The 24,888-nt window shown below is 35.8% G+C and overlaps 1 protein-coding gene and 1 non-coding gene across 2 annotated transcripts in view; one reads left to right on the top strand and one right to left on the bottom strand.

The window, feature by feature from the left end:
- Positions 1-24,888, bottom strand: part of LOC126867884 (mannosyl-oligosaccharide 1,2-alpha-mannosidase IA) — a 691,228-nt gene that overhangs the window by 617,058 nt on the left and 49,282 nt on the right. The gene's annotated exons all lie outside the window — the stretch shown is intronic.
- Positions 8,626-8,696, top strand: Trnag-gcc (transfer RNA glycine (anticodon GCC)). Its single transcript has one exon. It is a non-coding gene; the product is annotated as a tRNA-Gly (tRNA).

A 24,888-nucleotide genomic window follows, 5' to 3' on the forward strand; every position in this document is an offset into this window, starting at 1 on the left:
TTTTCAGTACATTCTGAAGTAAAGGGATACAACAGTGTTTCTATCATCGTATTTATCAACATCGCCTATTTTTGCTTTCTAAGAAATGAAGTTGCCCGACGTGATTTTCGAACAGTTCATAAGAAAATTCTAAAATAAAATACTATAAAATTGGTAATATCTTACTGCATCCAATCGATACTCATCTCACCTGCAACACAAAGAAGAAAGGCAAGAAGAAACAAGAAAACACTTCAAAGCACTCTTTTTGCCCAAAAAACTGCCATTCTCTCCAAAGAAGTCTATCGAGAGAAAGAAAAAACCCTACCTCCCCAAGAATCTAGAAAATAACGAGCCATTGACGATATGTGGATAAGTCGGTAGCACTCTACGGATGGATTCACGTAGAAGAGAGCCGCCTGACCACCGGATGATCCCTCGAAGAGAGAGACTCGTCCGTAATCCGGCGAAACCTCGAGGATAATCCGGCATACGAGTTGAAATGCTGGCCTGATCGAACCCTTTTATCCATTTCGACCAGCACTAGCGCCATTTACGTGTTCAGCCATTCCACCTTATCTTGCTTCGTCCTCGTGACCTCGCGCTTAAACGTCGATCCGATGTCGTGTTATCGGTCAGCCAGTGGTGGTGGTTTGGGAAGCGGCTTTATCGGCCGCGACAGGGATCGCGAAAATCCACGATATGTCTGCCACAAAATAGATTATCCCGTTCAAGAATCATTTCCCGTCTTCTTGCTTGGCACGGGCAACAGATACCAGCGTTAATAAAAATCTATGACCACTGTTGGACCGCTTAACGTGTTTCTTCTGTACCACTGTTGTTACGAAGATATATCTATCTGTTGGATAAATCTGATAGTGTGTGTGCTTCTGGTTTTTCTGATCTTGACATTGTGAAGTGTAGTTGTGTACAAGATGGCCTTTGTGTAGAAGCGTGTGAGAGGTTTTGGACATTTTGGAGAGGTTTCATATTAATAAGCTATTTGTTGATCAATTTTAATTGCAAGCGATTAATGCGAGCGAATTTTCAATGTTTGGCTAATACGGCCACATATCGGCGAAGTTCAAGCGAGACTGATTAAAGATAAGAACATTTTTTGACCCGAGGTTTTTTGCGCAGAGGATCAGTTTACATTGTGAAAAGCGTACTTTCCATTAGGTATGTTACGTCGGGCAACACTCTACCTAGACCAGGCAACACACCGCGGGCAAGATGGGAACCAGATGTACGCTCATCCTTACTGTGTACCCTCAACAGTCTCAAGGATCCATCATAAATCTCAAGAATTTGCAAGCTAAGGTCCTTCAGATCGAACAAACATCTGAATCGTTTCTAAAGCTTATTGTTACTACGGGAAAGTTAGTTTTCTCACGTATGATGCTTCCCACTAGCAACTCTCTCTCTCGGGGACGGTTAGCACTCTTCCTCACCAACCAACCTAGAAAATTAACCAATTGACAGCGAGGTCTTTCCCTCACTCTCCCAATGAAACCTTGCCCTTGACAAATCAACTCTTTCTTGTAGATTAGATCCACCCACGATTAACTTTCCTCCGACACAGCATCGTCACAGTATTTCACTTATTCTTCATCGTTAGAATAGTCAACATGTCATCACCGGGTTTCTATACTTAAACCAATCACTTACTTAACTTGTACATACGCATCAGTGTAATTAAATCAAGGGATCGATCAGTTCGTGGCGTCGATTATCTAATCGTAACGGGAATTTACGACTCCCGTTGATGTGCTTTCTCGCGATCGCGTCTCTCCGCGAATGGTCGAAACAAGGTAAATGTCCATCTTTTCCCGTTATATAACTATCAGCTTTTTCCGTAATTTCAAAGGGCACACAATAAACCTAAGGACTTTTCTATGGACCATACATAAACCGAAAACATTTACGGAATTAAGGATTTGCAAATTAAAGATGAATAGGCGCACCTAAAACTACTTAAGTTAAAAAGTCTAAGTTCATGGTGGGTTCTTAGGTTTATCGAGGGTCTGAATAACGGCCAGCGGACTCTTAGCGGCCAAATAACGAAAGACGTCGCACGGTTTATATCACGCGACGTAACATATCGTATTTATTGTAACATTACGTGCCCGATTTCTTCTGGTCGTGGCTTTCTTTGCTGCCGCCTCTAACATCTTAAACAATTTTAAGGAAAATTTCCAACATCATGTAATTATATCATACTTCCACTCACCGATTCCTCCCAAAAAGTAATAATTTTATCAAACAGCCAGTCTGTTCTCTAACATACGAAGGCACGATCCAACTCATTTTGTGCGAGATCGGAGGAAAATCGTTTTCCTAATTAGCAACTTTCCTAGGCGAGCTCGGTAGAAGTTCGCTCGTCTTCCTGCTCTTACGAAGATGCTCCGCGACGGAAGACAAACACTTTCGGCGGACAGATGAAACGTAAACTCTGTGAGCCGTCGTTTTCCTTGCAATTAGCGGCGATCTTCGATCCAAGCTGTTATTATTCTCGTCGGCCGTTAATTCGCGACCACCTGAACTTAACTTGGCCACCCTGAATTCAGAGAATCGATATTACGCGTTCGAAATTGGCTCCAATGTTAATGGGCCTGTCTAGAGTCGAATTGTTATAATTAGGGGGGTTTCTTGATTTTCATCTTTTGTATGTTTCTTTTAACCTTTGCGTAATATCTTGCCAATTCTTCTTTTTCTTTTTTCTATTACGCGACATGTTACGAGAAAATTTGTTCTAAGTTCGAAACACTCAGCACCCTCGCATCTTTGTTCATTTATGCAATTTTCTTATTCGATTTCAGCGTATAATTTATCTCAGTTCGTACGCAATATCGAATGATAAACAACATTTTTAAACATGATTCAAACATCTTTGGAGGGGAGTTTCTAAAGAATCTATTATGGTTAGATTTTCGGAATTGATATTTCATAGGTATACACCTATAATGTCGTACATTTAACAAATAATTAACCAACTAAACGATAAATGTATTTATTTTCGGTAAAACTTGTTCGAATTATGGTACATTCTATCTTCTTTACGATAAAAAAACTGTTTTTATCATTAATAATTGAAAAAATATCTTTTTTGCAATTCAAAAAATATTTTATGGAAATGGTATAGTATAGAATAATACTGTTAAATTCGAACAAAAAGAGAATAATTAAAAAAAGGATTTTTCAGAATTTCATATGAATGGCTATAGTATTCAATTTCCAGGATTCATTTACGATGTCTATATAGTTTGTGAAAGTTGTTTAAAACACTGGAAATTTTAGATTTCTGTAAATTTCGTTTCGTTATAAAATAGAGATTATGAAATTTACGAAAGTTGCATGAAAAGCGAGGAAATTCGTGAGAACTATGAAATCTGCGCATCTGTCAGTAATTGGATTCAGTTCATTAATTTTTACTACGTTGTATGTGTGAAAGATGGAAAAATATATGCCGGTGCGAAATTCAAATATATATATTAAATAAAGCAGCAGATGTTCATATCATTTAGCCGAATGTCGTTTAGTTACGGACAACTTTATATTCGCAAATAATTTATTGCAAATTCTGTTTAATGTGATTCAACATTTATTAATCGACACACCCGTGTTCATCTTCGTTATCGTCAATTTTTTATTCGTAATTCGCAATCTACCTGTTGCGTATTAAAATTTGGAGCTACGAATGTATAAAACAGTGTAATACATGAATATTTCAAATATGCTTATTCCAAATATTATTGCGTTGTATAATAAAACACATAAGTTAAAATGATCGATGTCGATGAAAAAGGCAAGCTTAAAACAGTTAACGAACCGCATTTTTTTCCATATATAAAATAAAAATATAAAAATGTTAACAAATTTTGTGTTATCAATCTAAAGATATGTCTTCTTTATCTTGATATCGACTGCTATTTTAGTTTTAAACAATCTTTTTCAACTTTATTTACATTTTTCTGGAACAAACGTTTGTGCGTTTGCGCGTGCAGCAAATTTATGACTTTCTACGGACTTTCACTTTTACCGTATAATATCGCACATTTTATTTTTCAACGTATCAACGTATAATTAGTCTGCGGATTTCTATGTATTCGTGCAAAGTTTAAAAGTGCAAATAAAATACATCATAAAACCTGCAATACAAAGTTTTCATTATAATTTTTAGTAGCTAACTGAAACGAATCTCTATTTGGGTTAAATTCTTTCATTTCTGTTCATAAAAGCACGAATTTTCATAAAAGTCCGTCGCCTTCGTATTATAATATAATAATAATTAATGAAACATATTATATGTTACAAATAAAAGGTTTGTCAGCTACAAAGATTCGACCTGAAGTTAAGCCAAAATAAAGGAGCAGGTAGAAAAATAACATATTTGGCACAAAATGTGTTAATATATCTAAACACAAAAATATGTAAAAATATAAGCAGAAAAATTCTCGTCCGCATATAAACCTCCATACAACAATGCTTATCACTTTAAATCGACCATAAACTTTATATTCTCCTCAGTAATTAAATCACCATTCAACAAGTAACTAACTCGTGAACGCAGCAAAAAATATTTAAACACACATCCCGTCGCAATCCGGTGGAATAAAGCGGAAGGATTTAATTACAGAGGCCGAGGGCAAGATTACGGATACTGAAACTCCCGGTGGAGGGATAAGGATAATCGTTAAAAACCGAAATGAAATTTCAGGACGAGCGTTAGACGTCGTCCGTTCGCTCGCATTTGTCTTCCAAACGGGAACAGAGACAGTCATCAAGATGGTAGTAGACAAAGAGAGAGAAAGAGAAGGAGAGAGGAAGGAGGAGAATAAAACGAAGAAGCCAGTGGCTGGAACGGATCTCCACGGCAGACTCGAGATTTTCCGGAAGCTGAACGCTGGGGCAAGCCACCTGTGACAAATTATAGCAGAACGAAGCTTTCTATAAACGGCATATTGCAACGTGAAGATTGTCGATTCACAGGTGAAAATCTATCGAGATTGTTCCAAATGTCGAACCTGAACAAAAGCTTCAAGAAGAGCACTTTGTTGCGCGTAATATCTTGTAGATAATTATTACAGAGAGAATAGAAACGTTGAAGAGAAATTAATAGCGGTGTTCGTCGACCCCTCGTCAAGATATCGCGGACTAATTACTCAAAGGAGATAATCGAGGAAAGTGGAGCAAGACAAAGTGACGCGTGTTTTTACGCTCAAAAAGTGCGCACTTCTCTTTCAGACGTCAGCTTGACGAGCTTTCATCGCGACGGGTGGCTGATTGGGAAGTTTTTTGTCGAGATGGATTTTTGTCGAACGAAAGGCGTAATGGCTCGATCGAGGTATCGAATCGGGACCTAATCTGCCGGGCTTCCTCGCTGTTAGCCACTTTAGAAGATAAATTGGTAACTTAAAGAATTTATAAGAAATTGTAAAATTGTATAAGAACGTAGATAACGTTGATCGTTCTGATAAATCTGTCAATTTTCTATCCGTACGTAGTGTCTTATTTATCGATGATAAGATACAATTTTTCTCGCGAGTGAAAAGATTCGGTCTTCCGAAGGATTTAATAATTACATTCACATAAGAAAAGCACGCGACTATTCATATGTAGTCAATAACGAGACAAATCTTCTTTACGCCTGATACGTATAATTTATAACAAACTTCATTCTTCTCATTGCACTTGATAATTGGACAAATTTAATAAACTGTATTAACCCGCGAAATTCGAACTTCATAAAAACGGCACTTTGTAATACCATTGTAATATAACCAATTTACTATTACCTGAAAACGTAAACCTTCCCATCTTTTCGTACCAAATTATGATTAGACTAAATTCGAAAAATTTGATCAACTAACAGCAGTGACAAAAAATCCCTTTCATTCGAGCAATGGACCACCCGGAACCACGAGCACGTTCGAGAGGCGTTCCTCGCGCGCCGCCCAAATTATCCTCGAAAACATTTACGGGCTTCTACCTGCTGTTTCTTTTCCCTCGGCTGGATCCGCCATCGTCATCGTCTTAAGCTCCGAAAAGAGGCTTACGCTGATTGACGGGGAAGTTAGCAGAACTGCTGGATCGACGGTTTATACGGCCATTCTCCCGCGTATTAAGGCCGAGTGATTTTTTCTTTTGTCCAGATCTCCTCTTCCACCGTCGTCTCGCCAGCATTCGACGCGGACACGGAATCGCGTCGAGCTCCGAACACTGTATCGTGATGTTGACCGTGTAAGCCTTCTCTATTCGAAGATTTAGAAAGCGATCCCTCCATCTGCCAGTCTCGTTCCGAAAGAATCGAGACCGGTAAATCCGATCGATCGTCATCTCTCGTGGAATTAGAGATCTTAAACGGGGAATTAGAAGTCGACTCGAAGGTTGGATTTGAAGAAGTAAGAATTATACGGGTAGAGATTTTAGGCCGTCCATGTTTGTGACGTGTAAGGTCTTTCCTTGTTGGGTGAAGGTTCTCAGTCGGTAAGGTTCGGTGATTCTGTTGGAATTTTAAATGAGAGTGGATTTGTGTCATCGATCGGAACTCGCTTTCTAGGTTTAGGTGTGATGATTTATCTTTGATTTTAGTAGGATGCCTTTAAAAGCTAGGTGCCGCTGATAGTAAGCCTAATTTGCTTAATAAAAGTCTACAGATTAATGTATTAACTAATAGACATTCTGTGTAGCTACTTAAAGAAGATGGAGAGATAGAAATATTCAATGCGATAAGCTTCTTAAGCGTTAGCCGTCAAAATTTTTTATTTTGAATCTTTACGTTTTCTATGTTACAATAATTTGCGTTATGGTTTCTTCTTTAAAAGTACATCAGTGAGCATTAGGTGTTTATTATCGTAACATCGTGTCAGATGAAAGAATATTGAAATCCTGAAATATATAACTTATATTTAATAGTTCTTAATTTAAAGGAACAAGACTGAAGAAACGATTCACCCTACATTTTGCTGTATAATCTCCGAATTATAGACCACATCTGTTGCTTGTCATTATAGAACGAGGTTAAGCACACCTCGTTTATCATATTTATACAATTACCTCTCATAATTACCTCATTAATACCTATATATCTACTAATTACCAACCATTATACATCATTTACAATTCAAAGTCAAATTAATTTGAACCCTAAGGTATAAGCAACCCTAGTCCTATCGCCCATCATACGATACCATCTTTCGCGTGTTAATTATCGCAATTATAAAACTCTAACCCTTTAACCTTACAATTAATTTCCAGGCGACAGTTGTCTGCGATCAGTTGACCCAAAATCAACAAGCAAAATTGTCCACGATCAAATTGACAATCAAGTTTCGAAAAAGCTTGTTCACCAGAAAAGGACGTTTTAATTAACGGCTTCTATTTAATGTCAAATGCCAGATTGGACATAGAACAATCGAGAACTGTCACGATTATCATGCTGGATATAACAGCCCCGCCATGTGACCCGATAACTTCCGCGATTCGTATCGCGAGAATCTCGGCTAGCTGATGCGAGATTAGAGATAACCAGCGTTTACGGCAGAGAGGATTTCAAGTTCGACTAGGCTCTAGACCAGAGCAAAGCGAGTAGCTCTCGTACCAGCCTCTGTTCACCTTCTCATCCTCCCTTAAAGCTCTTCTTCCATCGAGCCGCCTCCGACTCGCGGCTTGCAACCAGAAGCAATTATGCGACAGCTACCACTCTCGTTTCAACCGCATGCTTTGTGTCACACGATTCTTGTAATAAGTAGGGGATGAGAGAAGCTCTCTAGCGATACTGTGAATAACAAGGAAACCTTCCGAACCTGAACACGTCCATTTTCATGTGATTTGTACGGAAAGTAATTTTTGAAGAGATATTTGTCAAATATGTATTAGGTTGTCCGAAAAGTTCCTTTCGTTTCATAAGGTGATAATAGATGAACAACAATTTCTGTTTTATATTATTTTATTGAATTAGGTATGATCCATTTCGTTTTATTTCTATTATTATGTTCGTGCATAATTCGATAAACTAATATAAAACAAAATATATTGTGCGTCTATTATTTCTTATAAAACGAAAGAAACTTTGCGGACAACCTAATATCTATTATTATCTGATATTCCTTCTGTTCAGTAGTTCTAAACGGAGGGTGAAAACAGTCTTTAACCCTGGAAGGCGAAAATGTAATTTTGAAAATAACTTGCAATTAAAATTGTAAAACACTTGTCGTCGATGAAGTTTTACAACGAATAAGTTTGGTGTTTTTTTTTTCTTCGACATATTTGTTGAGCATTGTGTGAAGAATAGTGTTTGTATGAATGAATATTGATTGTTTGATTAATTAATTATAAAATTACGCGCTAGAATAAATGTATCTTAAGGTTACTCGAGAAAAAGATTTTTGGATTAATTTGTCATATTTTGTATCGTTTTTATGTACATGTCACTTTTGTAACTGGTGACAAGAAGATAGGGGTGTAATGAGAAATACATCTACTGATTTGACCAGAATCAGTTATTGTTAACAGTGTTCAAATTTGTTCTTGTTATTTTGAATACTCTTTTATATCTGTACATTTTAATTGTACAAAATATAGGTTATATCTCATAGTCTATACAAACTTCCGTAATAAAGTTTTATTAAAAAGAACCCTTCACAAGCATCGGTGGTTTAGTGGTAGAATGCTCGCCTGCCACGCGGGCGGCCCGGGTTCGATTCCCGGCCGATGCAATATGGAATTATTTTTGCATTTTTCTCATTAAAACAACCCTAATACTTAACCTATTTCAACTAATTTTTCGTATCTAATGAAAACGATTTTCCGAGTGAAATATAATAGAATTGTAGCAAAAGCATTACTTTTTACTGTTTCCAATACCTTCTTTCATTCCTTAAATATATAAATCAATGGTAATTGCTATAATATTTTACCCACATTTTCATAGTTCAACACAATTTTTGTATTACACAAATTATTCTATGAAATTGGTGGCTTAACAGATGATTGATCAATGAAAAATGAATATGGACAGATTGTACATTTCAACGAAATGGTATGGAATAGTAAGTAGCCGGCATTATAATAAAACAAAAATCTCCGGGGGAAAAGATAGAAAGAGAATGATAAATTTATGAATGCCCGACAGTAAGGTAGCCACATCTGGCGAAAACCAGAGGAAAATCCCACGTTCGATACGCTCCTACGGTAATACCGCAGAACATATGCTACGGATTCGAATATGTTTTATACATTGCATGCTCGATTCTATGTGACTTTAAAAATTTCACCAAAAACGTCCGGACAAAAAAATTGTTGCAACCCGAGAAACTCGAAATTTCTTATCACAGACGTCTTCCACAAAATCAAAGAAAATTCACGTTCGATCGCATTCATTTTTGTACAGCCAGAATATTACATCAAAATTAATATAACACACTTAAGGTATGAAAATTTTTTAATTTCTGTTTATATTCATTGTTTATTTGTAAATTCGTTTCTTTAATATCTCATAAATGAAGGAGCTTTTCTACTGTATAACTAATTCAATTCATTATAATAACGCATATAAATCCTAACAGTTTCATATATTTATTAATCAAAATATATTTATAAAAATGTATTTATAAAAATCTCGGAATTTACAAGAGAGTTCTATATCTAGATACGAATCTTGTTACGTTTCCTGCAATTAACTCGTTTCTGGAAAAAGCACACATGTACTATTTTTCTACCGAGTCCCTCAAACGATCTTCCAGCTTAAAAATTACGAAACTACAAATAATCTTCGTCACACCAAAAATTAACGAATATGCATCAGAATCCTAAATTACAAACAAGTTTCCACAACTACACCACATCCATGATATCGGTTGCACTAAATATCACAAGCCACTATCCACCAATCCTTAAACCAACATGCCTAAACTTTGTCAAATAGTAGTCACCAATGTTCAACCATGTATTCAGAGACCTAAACTTCGACCTATTTGTTCAACGGGCCAAAACATTACGGCACTTTCCAACTCTGTGAAACGTTCGCCAAGCGATCGTCAATGGAAACGCAATTGCACGAACGAGACCGCGACAAATATTTGCACATTTGCGCGTGACGAGGATCAGCGTGGTTCGCGCTTTATTGTACGCATACCGCGAAGAGGAAACGGCCAGATCGGCCATAAGGCGGCGTTTTAGCGTGACACGATTTGCCACGGCGTAATCAACCGTGGAACCGGTCGAACGCACGCGAACAACGCGACGAACCCCGATCCAATGCTTTACTCGCAAGTGTTTTTTCAAGCTTTCACCCTCTAGCCGCGCCTTTTAATCTCGCGACACGTGTCGTCAGACGTCAGGTTACTTTTGTCGCTGACGATTGTAAAGTGAGAAATTATGTGTATTTGTGATGTATTAAAAATATGGAGATTTGGGAATTTCAGACTCTTAGGACAAATTTTTAATTATCAGATTAATGATCGACAATTCTAGGTTTAAAGAGTTTCTTTTGGAATACGGAAGTTTGCTATGTTTTTTTTTCATTACAGTTGACACCATATCTGACAATAATTTCTTTCCTACTAACTTCTATATAATATAGTGATGCTAAGTAGGATAATCTGTATACAGATAAACGCAATAAACAGGATACAGAGTGTCGTTTATAAGAAAACGAGTGAGTTTATAAGAAATTTAAGATAAGGAATATCCGAGATATTAGTATTACTGTAATTTTAGACATTAGAACGAGTATAATGTTTAGATAGCTTCGAGTAATTACATTGGTACGTATTCGTCATGTAATTTGCTTCCTTCATATCATTTATCTTATTTAAAACATATTTTCGATACGATACGCATACGAAATCATACATTGCACAAACATCCACTATCTCCTAACTAACCCATTCTCAAAAGAGACATAATTTTTGCCAACTATTTTAATCTCTTTTAATCTGTACCACTTGATATACCGTTTTATATTCGACATTTCAGATTACGATTTTCGTACATCCATAGCAACGTAGATCTTTTTACATGTTCGATCAATTGCCAAAAGAGACTTGGAAGGATATTGCGTAAGTTCTCACCCGTTTAATAACATTCTAAGATGAATAGTAAGCGTACGACTGGCTTTGTAAGTCGCGGATCACCGTGTAACAAGGTTTGCCTTATGAATAAGTGATTGTTCGTTGCGAAAAAGTCGCATGAAGTTCCTTTCTGATGTTAAATTCGCGGAGACGGAACGGTTAACTCGACGATTACGCGATAATGAGAATGCGAAACGCTCGATAAGATTCATTCTGTGCAGGCAAAAACAGTCTTCCGTGATTAAATCGATCTTTTTACTGGCCTGGATGGTCGATGCCCTACATCTCGTAATTCTCTTAAAACGGATACTTCAGCTGCTCGAGTACTGCTTATCGGAGTATAATAAATACTTGAACGAAATTGATTATGAAACATGCAGGTGCGGTTAAAGAGCGAAACAGTTTTGTCGAAAGTAGATTATTGGTAAATCCATAATTTTCGTAATATTTGATACTCTCGGAAATCGAAGTTCCATTAACATAGTTTTGTGTGAAATATGAGAAGACCTTTTTGTCCGTAACAAAAATATTCATGAAGAATTAATTAATTCGAGGACAAAGTTAATTATCACGATTTTAAAAAATTTTTTAATTTTAGTACAAGAACATATGATCGGTTTTTAATTTCTCAAAGAAACAAAACGATGAACATTGATGAAATTTGACTTCTACGTAGTTCAACCGACTAACTATATTATCAGTAAAGTATAGTTTCCATTGGTACGGTTATTGAGAAATGGAAATATTTCTAACTTTAATTTGAAGTCGTATATTCAATATTGAAATATGGTAAATATTTGCAGCGTGAGAATTGAGTATAAAACAGATATATATATAGATAACCACTAACTGTTTTAAAGGCCAATTCAATTAGCAGATCCTTCGGCAATGCTCACTGAATCGAAACGAAACAAGAAAATCTGGTTTCGTTTCCTTTGTTTTTGCTATCAGTCTAATTATGAGCAATCCAGACCTTGTTTCAATGAGCATATAATGATACACGATCATTTATCTGTCAGCATTTTTAGCTTTACGTTGAAATATACAATATTTCGTAAATTAGAAATACGTGTATCTTTAGTTTTCACTTGAATACGAAAGTAGTTCCACTTTAGTTTTACTTTGTTCGCAGTTCACAATTTGCAGAGCATAGTTCTTTACTTGTTTTCAAAGTAAAAGTCTCCAAACTCTGTTTCTAATAATTCAAATATAAATTTATAAATCTAGGCATATAAATTTATAGATCCAGATTTTAATAGCATGATGATTGAGATTAAAAGCGAATTTAGTAAATAGAATAGTCGTCTTCCTGTTTCCACTAATTTCATTCAACATTAAATACACAATTCATCGCAAAAACAATCGTAACGACGTGAAAAATACAATTTGCTCGTTATCGAGAAAGAAAGCTTCAGATAAGCCAATTTTTATGAAAAATCAGAAGAAAACTTCCTTGACGCAGGAAATCTTATGAGAGCACGATATCTTGAGGACGCGTCTATTTCAGAAAAGGTAACAATGCAACGTGTACCGGGTATGGAAGAATCGTAACGTCCACTCGAAGCAACCACTCACGAAACCGGTAATTCCGTAATCCACTTGGTGAGTTGCGACTCTTCAGGCTTGGATATCATCGGCCTACTTTCCAACAGCATCCAGAGAGCCACGTAAATCATTGTGGTCGAACGTATAAACTGTTCCTTGAGCCGAGTGTTGCCAAAGACCAATGTAGCAGTATTGGAGATTGAGAAATACGTAGATCAATTAGGTTTTGTAATACTTTGGAGGATAACTTGTCAATGCTCAACGGAACTTGTAGTAATTCGTTTAAGGAAAAGCGAGTTTAGAATTTCTTCGTCAAAAATTTATCGAAAGAAAAGAGGTTACTATTTTCGAATGTATCGATGTTACCAGCGTATCAAGATAACTGAAAGCGAAGTTTTGTCATTTCCATGTTGTATCTCGACCCCTCGTAACTATGTCACTATCTTTTACGTCTGTGTTCGAAATGCATTGACAAAGACGAGGTCAGAGCAAACAAACCGTAAACGAGTTTCGAGAGGACGAATCGTCTATGGCGAGGAAACCACTTCAGTTTCAGCTGGCGCTAATCGCAGGATTATATTTTACAGCGGCGTCAGCCTGTGTCATATGCACATTTGCATCTTTATTGTCACAACGTTCGTGCTGATGACAACGTTCGCGGCGAACAATAGACGGCGAGATCCACCAATCTTTCTTTCTTCGAATCATTACTTCCGCGTGATAATCGCGCTCGTACAATGGCAAGAAAAGATCGTTTGTGTAACAAAATTTTCTGATCGCTAATTTTTTGTATCGCTCTAGATGCAAATTATCTTAGTAAGATACTGAGGTTTATACATATAACGTATAAGATTCTTATTTAATGATCCGTATAATTAGATAAGATCTTATCGAAGATACCAAGAGAAAGTAGAAAACAAAAAAAAATTAATAACTAGTAAAATTTCAAGATCTGTCTTCGTCTAATATTAGATACTCTGGCATAAGGCAATTTATCCAGACATAATATAAAATCTAAAAAATACCGATGTGATCCCGATACTGCCTGAACAAAATATAAACGAAATGCATATTGATCAAATTCGACTTGCTTAACACATATGCTTACACTATGGGATCTATTTTACAAGTCATAATCACGGCGAAACCGCAAAGCAACGAAAATACAAAAGACAGACCGCGTCTTTGATTTCTCTAGGCGTAAAGGATTATATTAAGTAATTAATTTTGATGGTAATTAAATTCATCTGTAATTACAAAATTCAATTATCCTAGGGCGATCCCGTCGGTATATCGGCGTTTACAAAAGCCAGGGAACAACGAGTGACCTGTGCACGCAGATCAAAGGAAACCGAAATGTGTTAGTTTATGAGCCGGTCACGGGATGCAGCCACAAGAGATGCAACAGAGCGCGTTACTTTGCATAAAGCCTGTATACCGGCTCGCATACGCATTTGCATCTTTATCATCGTATCATTTGCAAACAGCGGCCGCATTTCTAGTTGATGTCGATGTTTCATGACTTGTTGACAGAGAAATACGAGACTATGTCGCGTTCGTTTTCAACGATATTTTTCATTCGTTTCACATCACTTTTCTGTTCCCTACGCGCCGGTTCAAAAGTATCACGACACTTATGGAAAAATAAAATACACCTAAAAGAATTATTACTTTCTCTGGAAATGCCATATATTTAATATTATAAGGGAACTCTCATCGATTATGTACGATAAAATTATATCATTTTATGCACAGTTGCTTACGAAAATATTCGATCATTTATAGAAACCTTTTATGAATATATTACGCGTGTGAAATATTTCGAAATTTCATTAACACTATGACGAGATTTATTATCACAATTACATTGGTAAAGTTTTTCCACAATGTTTAGACTGTAAATTGTAAGAGTGAACACATAATTTTTCATTAGTTTAGCTTTCGCATGTCTTTGTGGAACATTCCAAATTTTAATTTTACATGGATACAAAATTCGGACTGATCAATTATTTCTCTGACAATTTCGATTAATAATCGTGTTTCCTTACGATACAAGTAGATGTCTTAATACTTGTGAACGGGAGCGTGTACGTTCTTCTTTATCGGGAATGAGAGGATGGGTGATAAAGGTTGGAAGATATTTTTATAAGTACTTTCTCGAGGGTCTTCTTCTTTTTCTATTAGCCAATTCTGGAGGGAAACAAGCAACAGTACTTGGCCCGGTATTTTCATGCACAAGGAACGTACTTTACGTTGTACGAAGCACCACTCGAGACAACCCATGACCCGAGTGCCACCCCCTTGCGTTCTACAGTCGCTTTTAAGGCCCCTGAAAACCTTCAGTCACGATGAAAATGTCGGAAGAAAGGGCAAAGCTCTGCGCGAGAAAGAACTCGCGACACATGAGAACGTACAGAAAGTAAGTGTTCACATGAGAAAATGGAAAATTTTTTGGTATCGTGTTACGTATTTCTAAGTTTATAATAGTACGGTGAAACTTTCGTCACGTTAGATGTTCCAGAGTTTTATGTCTGGATTTTAAGATGGAGAATTTAAAAAAACTGCAAACTAATTTTCAAATGCACAAAATTTATTTACTCTGTGCAAATTTTCAAACGTTCACATTTTTATATTTCAACACTTTTAAATGTCCAATCTTCCAAATTTTCAGATTTTTTTCACTTTGAAATATTTAGAATTACCTTTTCGAATCTTCATATCTGTCGATTTTAAATATTAAACATTTTTAAGCTTTCAAACTCGCAAACTCTCAAGCGTTCAAACTTTCAACACTTCACGAACTCACAAATTTTACAATTTCCAAATATTTTCGGAACTTTTAACTTACCGATTTTCAAATGCAGTTCAATTTTAAATAATTAAAATTACACGCGTGTAAAATTGCAGAGTTCCTACTTCGTACAATGTAATTATCCTGCGAATCTGCACAATTTCTATTTCTATTACTTATCTTGCTAATAACTCTTCCCTGCGAATTATATTATTATATTAAATTACACGTGAAACCCAGTAAATTTACAATAAAATTTCATACGTTTCCCATCGCCTTCCAACACTTCTCCGTATAATATATCCCAGGATGCATTTATCTTTTAATATCTTTGCGTGGACGTGGTTTGAAAATTTCCTTTAGTCTGAGGCTTGAAGCACATAGCTACACACGTATAAATATGTACGTATACTACGTTTCGAGCCAACTAAATGTGTGCGTGTCACAAGTTTCAAAAGCAATCATCATTTTGCAATAACGAATTCCAAGTAAAACTGCGTCGCTAATTGCAACGAAAGGCCAAGTATCACGAGCACAGAGAAACAGAAAGAGAGGAAAAGAAGGTAAAAAGAAAAGAAGGCAAAGAAATTGGTGAAATTCGGAGAAACGGCTGGATGTGCAAGCACTATAATTTCCTGAGGACGAAATCCAGGAGGAGACCGCAAAAACGAGCAGTCGAGGGGAAGAGGATCGAACGACGACGTTTCGAGTGATCGTGCGCTACATTCACTGAAGAAATCCTTGGAAAAAAGGAAGACGCGAGGCGTCCTTTATCTCGGTCGATTCGTTTTATCGGCGTCGTTCAGTCGAGCCGGATGATGAGTTTTCCTTTATTTGTTTTCATCCAGTAAGCGAAAGACACACTTTCCCGTTTCGTCGTTTACCGGAAATGTTCCTCAGGGACCTGTCCCACGAAACTGTACCAAACTCAAGCCTACACATTCGTTTCAGTCATCGTCGGCATATAGAAATTTGTCCATGCTTTTACGTACTTTTCAGACTTTATGGCAACATTGTCGGAGAACGAGGAAGCGATAAATGAAGGAATTGTCGCGAGACTGTCTCAAATTTAAGACTAGCTTCTTCGGTTTTAAACGTCATCAGTAACCAAAAATTCTGTCTATGCTATGCTTTTAGAAACATTTCAATTTTCATGGAAAAATTGTTGGAGAATGAGGAAGTGGTTGCTGCAGGTTTCGTCGATGCATTATGTTTGGACAGGCAAGGCAGAAAAATGGGAATTTAGGAAATTGTTATTGAAAATCGTAGAGAAATTAATAATAGGATTGCGAAGCATAATAGAGATATTTTAAATTAAAGCGAAATTCAAATTATTGAGGACTACTAATTACAAACGAGAAAATAGGTAAGAGAAGAAAGATGACACGAGATCAAAAGCTATTCCGATCGAGAAGTTTCCAGCGAGTAATCGCGGAAGTCTCCTTAAGAAATGAGAATGAAACCTACACAGACCAACGAGTAGAGCGTAATTATCTCGTTAATTAACACTAACTTAAAAAAGAAAACTTAATTAGATCAAGAGAATTCGTCGTGAAAGCGAGGAAACTGCTCTGACCGATTGATCCGACAAACCTGTTCACCTTATTTGAACAAGGATCGACCGATTGGAATTCGACAAATACGGCAACAAGGAAAATGCGGCTGCTCGTGATTAAATATAAAATGCAAAAAAGCAAGCAAGATTTTTGTTACATAAACTACAGTCGTTAATTTCTCATATGTCGCAAGAAAATAAATTCATTTTTCTTATGAAATTCATCTTTTCAAAAAATTAAACGGAGAAGTTCAAACATTAAAATAAATAAATAGATCAAATATTTAAATTACAATAAATTTTAATAAATTTAACGGAACCGAAATGGAATCGATTGTTTGATAAATCTGTTCGATTCGTTAAATATTAAATATTTATTAAATATATTTGTTTAATAAATATATTCGCGAGTACAAAAAGAAGCGTGTAAAATGGTTGATTCAATATCTGATATTTACCATCTACGAAGAAATTTGCCCACCATCACAGCAATGAAACGCCGTGCTCGGGGGATAATACTAAGTTTCCGCTCACGAATTGCATGCAGATTATGCAACGATATTCCAGCCAGTATCATTATTCGTCTACGCATCCAATGGAGGCGAGTAATAAACTTCGAACTTTAAATCCGCTTACGTAATAACGTTGCACAGGCAAGAACAAACTGCTTCAATTACCGCATATTTCCTTATAGAAAAATTATAATCCCGAATGCGTTAACCGTAGATACTTGATGTTTCGATTTTACGCATTAAAATTATTCTAACATGGCTTTAATATAGATATTATGGTTTAACATGTGAATTTTCGATTTCCAATAGGAAGAAAGCTCTCAATTTTTAAACGATCTACAGAAATAAAAATATTTATATTAAAAAGAAAAAGATTTAGAAAAACGCTACAATTTAGCGTAATTTTATATATATGAAAATTTCATTTTCAGTTTGTCAAATTTGATATTAAATAACATTAAAACACGTAGCTTAAAATGTTTAAATGTAAACAGCATTCACTGTCATACGTGTGTCGTGCACGTTATAACTCACGTCCCGCTTGTCACATGCATATGATGTAAATACTCAAATATTCGTTATAAAATTACCACACGAGAGTAAAAGTTTTGTAAAACATTGCTATAAATAATCAAATTTATTATTGTAATTTCTAAACCTATTATGATTATACTACGAACTTTTGTTGTCGAGAGTAGAAGAAGAAAGTTGTGCAAAATATTAAAACAGGTTAAATTAATTAGCACCTTTTCGACAAATTACCAATAATTCTTCTTGTTCCTAAAACATCTTTGTTTAACAAGTAGCTTAAGAATTTTTCGGAGTTAATTTACTTATTTATGAATTTATTTTAAGATAGTCCCATTAACAATAAAATCATTAGCGACCAAAAATATCAATTTTTGATTACATGTTTACCAACCTGAATAATACTTAGTTACTTACATGGAACCGACTAGATTTGTCCGTTTAAAAAACTCCAATGTATTACGAATGCTGAATCATTCAGACTTCATGTCGACATTTTTTTCACATGAAAATTTGTAACAATTCAGTAAAATATGCTGTACGATAATAGGTGATCCATAAGATTGGCAATAAGGAGGTGGTTGTTTTGTTATTAGATGTTCATGGATTAGTTTAGAACGGCCGGACCTTAGCACAGTACTGCGGTGTATTTCTACGAATCTTTCACACGCAAAGAAGACGTAAGAAGATGTATACAATCGCGCAGAGCAGAAGAAAGTTGGTAAAATCTGCAACGATAAGGTGTCGAAACTTCATTTTTCGATCCTCTGCGAGAGCCAGCTTGCGTCTGCTCCTTCTTCCTATGCAAATGCCGAAGAAATCAGCGAGGCGTGAGCGAAGGAAAAAGAAAAGTGAACTGGCCGTGACATTGCAACGAAAGCATCGAACATGGGCTAAGATATCTCGTATGCGCCGTCTGTAATTCGTTTTGGCCTTTCCATTCGCGGTCAAGTCGGCCAGCGATGCGTAAAATTAGACTGCTCGCTGGAGACATCGACTGATACCGATCCTAAGATTTCCCACGTGACACTGACTCGTGATAGGCTTGCTACTTACCGCGAATTTCTTTATTCACTACAGCAACAGCTGATCATAAGTTGCCGTGAACGCGTGTATTGGCTGGCTTTAATTGAAGCAAATCGAGGATAAGCGGTTCAGAATTTCCATACGTGAGTCAGGAGGTTAATTAAATCGATTGTGAGTGTTCGTGACAGTACTGTCTCTGCTCCAAGAATCATCTAATTGTGTCACACGGACTCAACAAGACCCGATATGTTTAAAGACGCTTCAAAAATAAAGTTTAAATCAAATTGGCGGAGATCTTCTAATTCGTATTTCAAGTCGTAAAAGATTTTACGACATTTTTTCGGTCCCAAAGCTTTCAGAAATTATAATCTCGAATTAAAAGTTTCAAATATTTGCAAAATTCCGAAACCTTCAAGTTTGAACATTTTTAAAGTTCTAAGTTTGTAAATCTTCAAAATCTTGAAATTTAAAAACCATAAGGAAGGATTATGTTTCTTATTCTGCAAGATGCGAAACATTAATTAATAGTTTATAAGACATATTATTAATTTCTTTTTGATCTTTTTATCCGTTTCGATTACTATTCAATAGATTTGGATGCACTTTAATCCTCTTGAAATTCTTTTAAACCTTTGATTTTCTTTAACGCTCTTCTAATTCTTTAGATTCTTTCAGCTCTTTTGAACTTCTTTCAAAGTATATCTCAATCTTCCCCAGCATCTTTTAATTTCTCTTTTACCTCCCATCAGTTCCTTTTAACGTTTCAAAATCTTTCTCACAATCTTTCTTCTATCTGCTTCAATATTTTCCAATCCTGCACGTTTTTCTTCAATATTTCTCACTATTTTTTGACTATCCATCTTCTTTGATCTTTACCGTTCCTCTCGAATCACCTTCAAACTGCTCCAACAATATTTCTCAGCGCCTTTTAATCTTCTTTATCTACCTATAATACTTTTCACCATTTTTTAAGCCCTAGAAGCCTCCATCTTTAATTTCAAGCAGGTTTAATTTTTATAACTCGTCTTATAAATCCCATTCAATCTTCCTCACGCCTTTTTAATCCTTTCAAAGTTCTTTAATCTGTATCAACTTAATCTTTCTTTTGGGCTGGAATTTTCCACATGGTACAACTTTTATTTACAAGACACAAATAGTATATATTTAACAGCTACATGAAAACTTCGATTTCAATATTTTTAAATAATTTCTCAAATAACATTCTTTAATCGTACTTTAATAACTCTCTAAGATTCTCTAAATATTTTTCAATCAATTTTTACGATTTCGACTTGTTGAAGTTTTAAACTTACATAGATTCGAATTTCTTATTTTCCGAATCTCTAAAATTTCAAATGCTCAATGTTTACAATTTTTCAATTCGAGCGCTCAAATTTCGATTTCGGTATCTTCGATCTTCCAATGTTTATTTCCTAATAATTCTCTATGAATATAATTCTTGCGGTCGATCCTCGTGAATTTAGATTTCGGATCGGTATTTCCTATTTCGCGAAATGAACGTGGCGAACTCGAGGTCAGTGCATCGCTTTAATTAAGGCTCTCGTATCAGTCCGTCCATTTGCGTGCAATTTTCTCCGAGATAAGATAAGGAAATGAATTTCGGTGGCCTCAAGAACTTTCTCCACGCTTGTGCTTCTTGCAATTACAAGCGTAAAAGCTTTTAATGATCGAATCTCGAGTCACGTTGAATTTTCTCCAATTAGAGAGACCGATTTTCGTCAGATTACACATTATACACGTGCATATAGCGCGACAAATTATACGAGAATCAAGATATACTTATGTAATTCGATTGTCTGTCTGGGAAGCTTGCGGCTAATTCCATTCGCTTCGATTGCTATTAATAATTTCATCGAAACGCCTTTGATCAAATGATAATTCATTGTTTATGAGAATGTTGTTACCACAAGCTTTGGAAAGTCAGATATTATTCACGTATTATAGCATCGTTGATACACCCAATAATCTATTTTCAGTGAAAGATATATAAGCACAGGTTTGGCTTGATTGATTGACTGATAGTTTGATTAATATAAATGGAAACACAAGTACATCGCGACTGAATGGTTTCGATTAAACAATTGAATTTAAAAATTAAATAGAACGCTAATATAAATATTAGAGTAGTACTTTTTGATTCAGAAGAGTATAATTTGTAATCAATTTTAGTTACTGTGATTGTGATTTTTATCAAACAGCTACTTTTTAAAGATCAAATTATAATTAAATAAAATGAAAATTAAATTTTGGATTATAATACCATAATATGTACTTCGTGTTTCTGGAGAGAATATTTTGAAGAGAATATGAAAGAGTTATGTTTAAATGTGCATACAATAGCTTGCTCGTATTTAATTCTAGTAATGAATATTCGTGGTGTTTCCAGTGATTTTAAATATTGACATTCAACGAAATGAAGTTGTAGAAACGAAGTAATAATACATAGGTTCTTCGAAATTATACATAAACTCGCTTCAATTTACACCTGCTATCTCAAATCAAACTTCGTACACCTGTCTCGGCTGAGGTTATTTAAGTAATTTTATCCATTGAATCGGAAATTAAATTGTATATTTGCATCTTTTCATGGGACACGTTCTATTACATTTATAAATTCGATGCATGAAATTTTCCTCGGAATAGATTTACACGAAAGAAATTCTATACAGTTTTACCAGAATTTAAGAATAGAAATGATTTTTATAACTAAATTTATATTATGTATATCCATAAATAAATTGGAATTTTATTAAAAAACGCATCAACGTACCTTTCATTTACGTTTCTAATATAAGAATTTTCTGGTATTTTTTGCTTGAAAGACTTAATATCATAGGTTATTCCTCGAAATAACGTCGAAACGTACTATCAAGCACTTGGATCAGTATTTGTCGTTGATTAGTATATTCCGACAATTTCCGCACGCATACGACATAAGCGTCCCGAATCGGTAAACGCGAGTCCAGGATTTTTCTTACGACAGTTTCGCCGCAGGGGAATGATCCTGCGTTTCCTCGAACTTCGTAACCATTTATTACTTGGAAATCGAGTATCGTGCGCGTAATTATTTCCACTTTATTGTCGTCGACTCCCAATCATAACATGCTAATGCGACAAAAGCTAGTACATAAATGACATCTATCATTCCTTATTGCTTTAAGATACAATTTAGATAACCGTTTTACATCTCAATATTTTATTAAATTCTGTGTTTGTAATTACGATATTTGTAATTACGGTTGAATTCAGAAAATTCTGTTAATTCACATATTGCGTATTAAAGGTAACAAAAAAGACTATGTTTAGAAAAAAAAGTCATAATATAATGATAAAATCTAACGTCCGGTTGAATTTAGAAATCACAATTTCTATCAATAAATTTTCTTTTAATAATAAAATACTCTTGTTTAATTTATGTCTCAAGCAACGTGTCACAATGTGGCAAAACCTTTCCACAGCCAGAATAGTCCAACGACTCGCTTAAAAATGTCTATGTTCATTTTCTTTCATTTTTTCATACTGAACTATGATAAAGTCTAACGTTCGGTTGAATATACAAATCATAATTTCTATCAATAAATTTTCTTTTAATAATAAAATACTCTTGTTTAATTTATATCTCCAGCAACGTGTCACAATGTGACAAAACCTTTCCAAAGCTAAAATGGTCCTACGACATGCTTAAACATTTCTACGTTTATTTTCTTTTATTTTTTCATACCCAAGTGTCTCAATGGTATGGACCGAGGCGTATACACCATGAAGCGGTGCAACATAAGGACAGTTCGAAACAACCGAGAGTCCAACGCCACATTATAGAAGTTCGCGACATTCCTCAAACATTCTCTCGTCGAGGCAGCACGGCTACGAATCCCCAGTCTTTGGTATCCGACAAATGTAACGCCCGGCTAAAAACATAGTTTGGCGTTTCTTATTCACCCCCGTTCCTCTTTCTCTTCCTCTGATCTTCTGATCCCTGGTGTTCGTATACAGTTGCGAGCAAATTCCACCGGAGTCGTTTTCGCGAACTCTGCACCATCTGCTAATCGCATCCAGGTACGACATGTTACACAAACTCGTATACACAGGTATTTCTATCAAATACTCTGTTTAATTGCTTACACTTTTTTTAACTGACGATTGATAAGGCGAGGTATATGAAAATAATTTTTATAGCATTTATTGTATTACAAATTTTTGTGCAATCTCATATGTCTGAAAATGTAATTAAACAAGTAAAATTTCGACAGAAAAATTGTTTTATATACCAAGTATTACGAAAAGAATTATAACTTCGTAACTAACAGTGTGTATGAACCATAATATGCACCACCATAACTCAGAATTTGTAAGTTTCTGAACAGTTTCATTTATTTCTGTGATGAGATGACCATTAGCCCATTCAAAGAAAGCAGGTGAATTTATTGGAACGAATTTGAGCAATTGCGGTTGACCAGTGTTTCAATTTCTTTAATTAGATTGACTGAGAATATTTTAATTCGTTGTAAGCAGAGAGCCAATTGAGTGGATGCGTAGCGTTTCGCGATTACCGCAGGGTGGCGTTAGTTGGATCTAGTTTCGGGATGAATAAAGGGATTAATCACAGAGAATTATGAGGTGAATTTTGGTACAAATTATAGAACGCATGGTAAATGGGTAATCCTTGAATCAAGTTGTTTCGAAAGGATTATGTACTGGCCGAGAAATAATAGAAACTCATCTACTTGGAACTTGGTTGTAGTGTGTGTTCGAGGGATAGCCATCGCAAAAAGAAAGTTTTACGTGCTAGTAATTTATCTTTGGTTTCAAGTTGATTCATGTTGTTGCATTTTTGGAGACAATCACTGTTTAAATAACGATCGTTTTATACATTCTATACAATCGAGATAAGTAGTAGAAACAGGAAAATAATATAAACAATTTGAATCTCGTGTTTTCTAGGATCATTTTCATTGACCATTTCACTGAATAATTATAAAAGATATAGTTATATTTGACCATATTTTATTTAAATATTTTTCAAGGATCTAGAATGAAAGTTACGATAAAAAAACACGATTAAAGATTAAAGGATCAACGATTATAAGAAAAAATATTCTAATACTCCAAAAACAGTATCTACGTCTTACTTATCTCGATCTTATCACGATTAACACCACTAACACCGAAGATTAATTCCACTCTTCGTTACTCGTGTAATCTATCACATCTCGACCACCATCAAACCGTACTTTTAAAAGGTGGTCGAACAACGCGCCTTACATGCGCGCACCACACCCCATTACCCTCACCTTACACCGTGTCTCCTATCCCAGCCGTGTAAACTATCGCAAAGAATCCTGCTGACTGATCTTATCCCGCCAACGCAGCAGCCGAACATCAAAAAGACGATCGAACAAGTCCCTCGACACGGCGCGAACCAAGAAGAACGGAACGTTAAGACAGAAACAATTTCGAGCTACAAAGAGTCGAACGACCGTCGAACCTGGAATAGCCAGGGATCCAGAATCGTTGCGAGAGGGGGCCAAAAGGATAGCAAGAAGCGCAACAATGCAGCAGAGAAGCGTTCGTAAAAGCGACAGGAAGGTGGACAGACATCGAGAGTCCAGTACAGGTAATTATCTGAAGTTCCAGGTTTAATAGACGCCCGGTATTTCGGATTGGTCCTAATGACGGTGTTTACTGAATTTATATCGTCGTGCCACCGCTTAGGTCTCAAATTACCCCCCGGTCGGATTATTCTTCCCTCTCTTTCCAGTCACAGTCTTCGTGTTTTGTCTGTCCTTCTTCGCTCGGTTTTCGAGGTTATCCTTTTTCGCCGTGTCGTCGAGCCTCTTTTCCCCTTGATGTATGTTCAAT

This window comes from Bombus huntii, chromosome 7 (genome assembly GCF_024542735.1).
Source record: "Bombus huntii isolate Logan2020A chromosome 7, iyBomHunt1.1, whole genome shotgun sequence".
NCBI lineage: Eukaryota > Metazoa > Arthropoda > Insecta > Hymenoptera > Apidae > Bombus > Bombus huntii.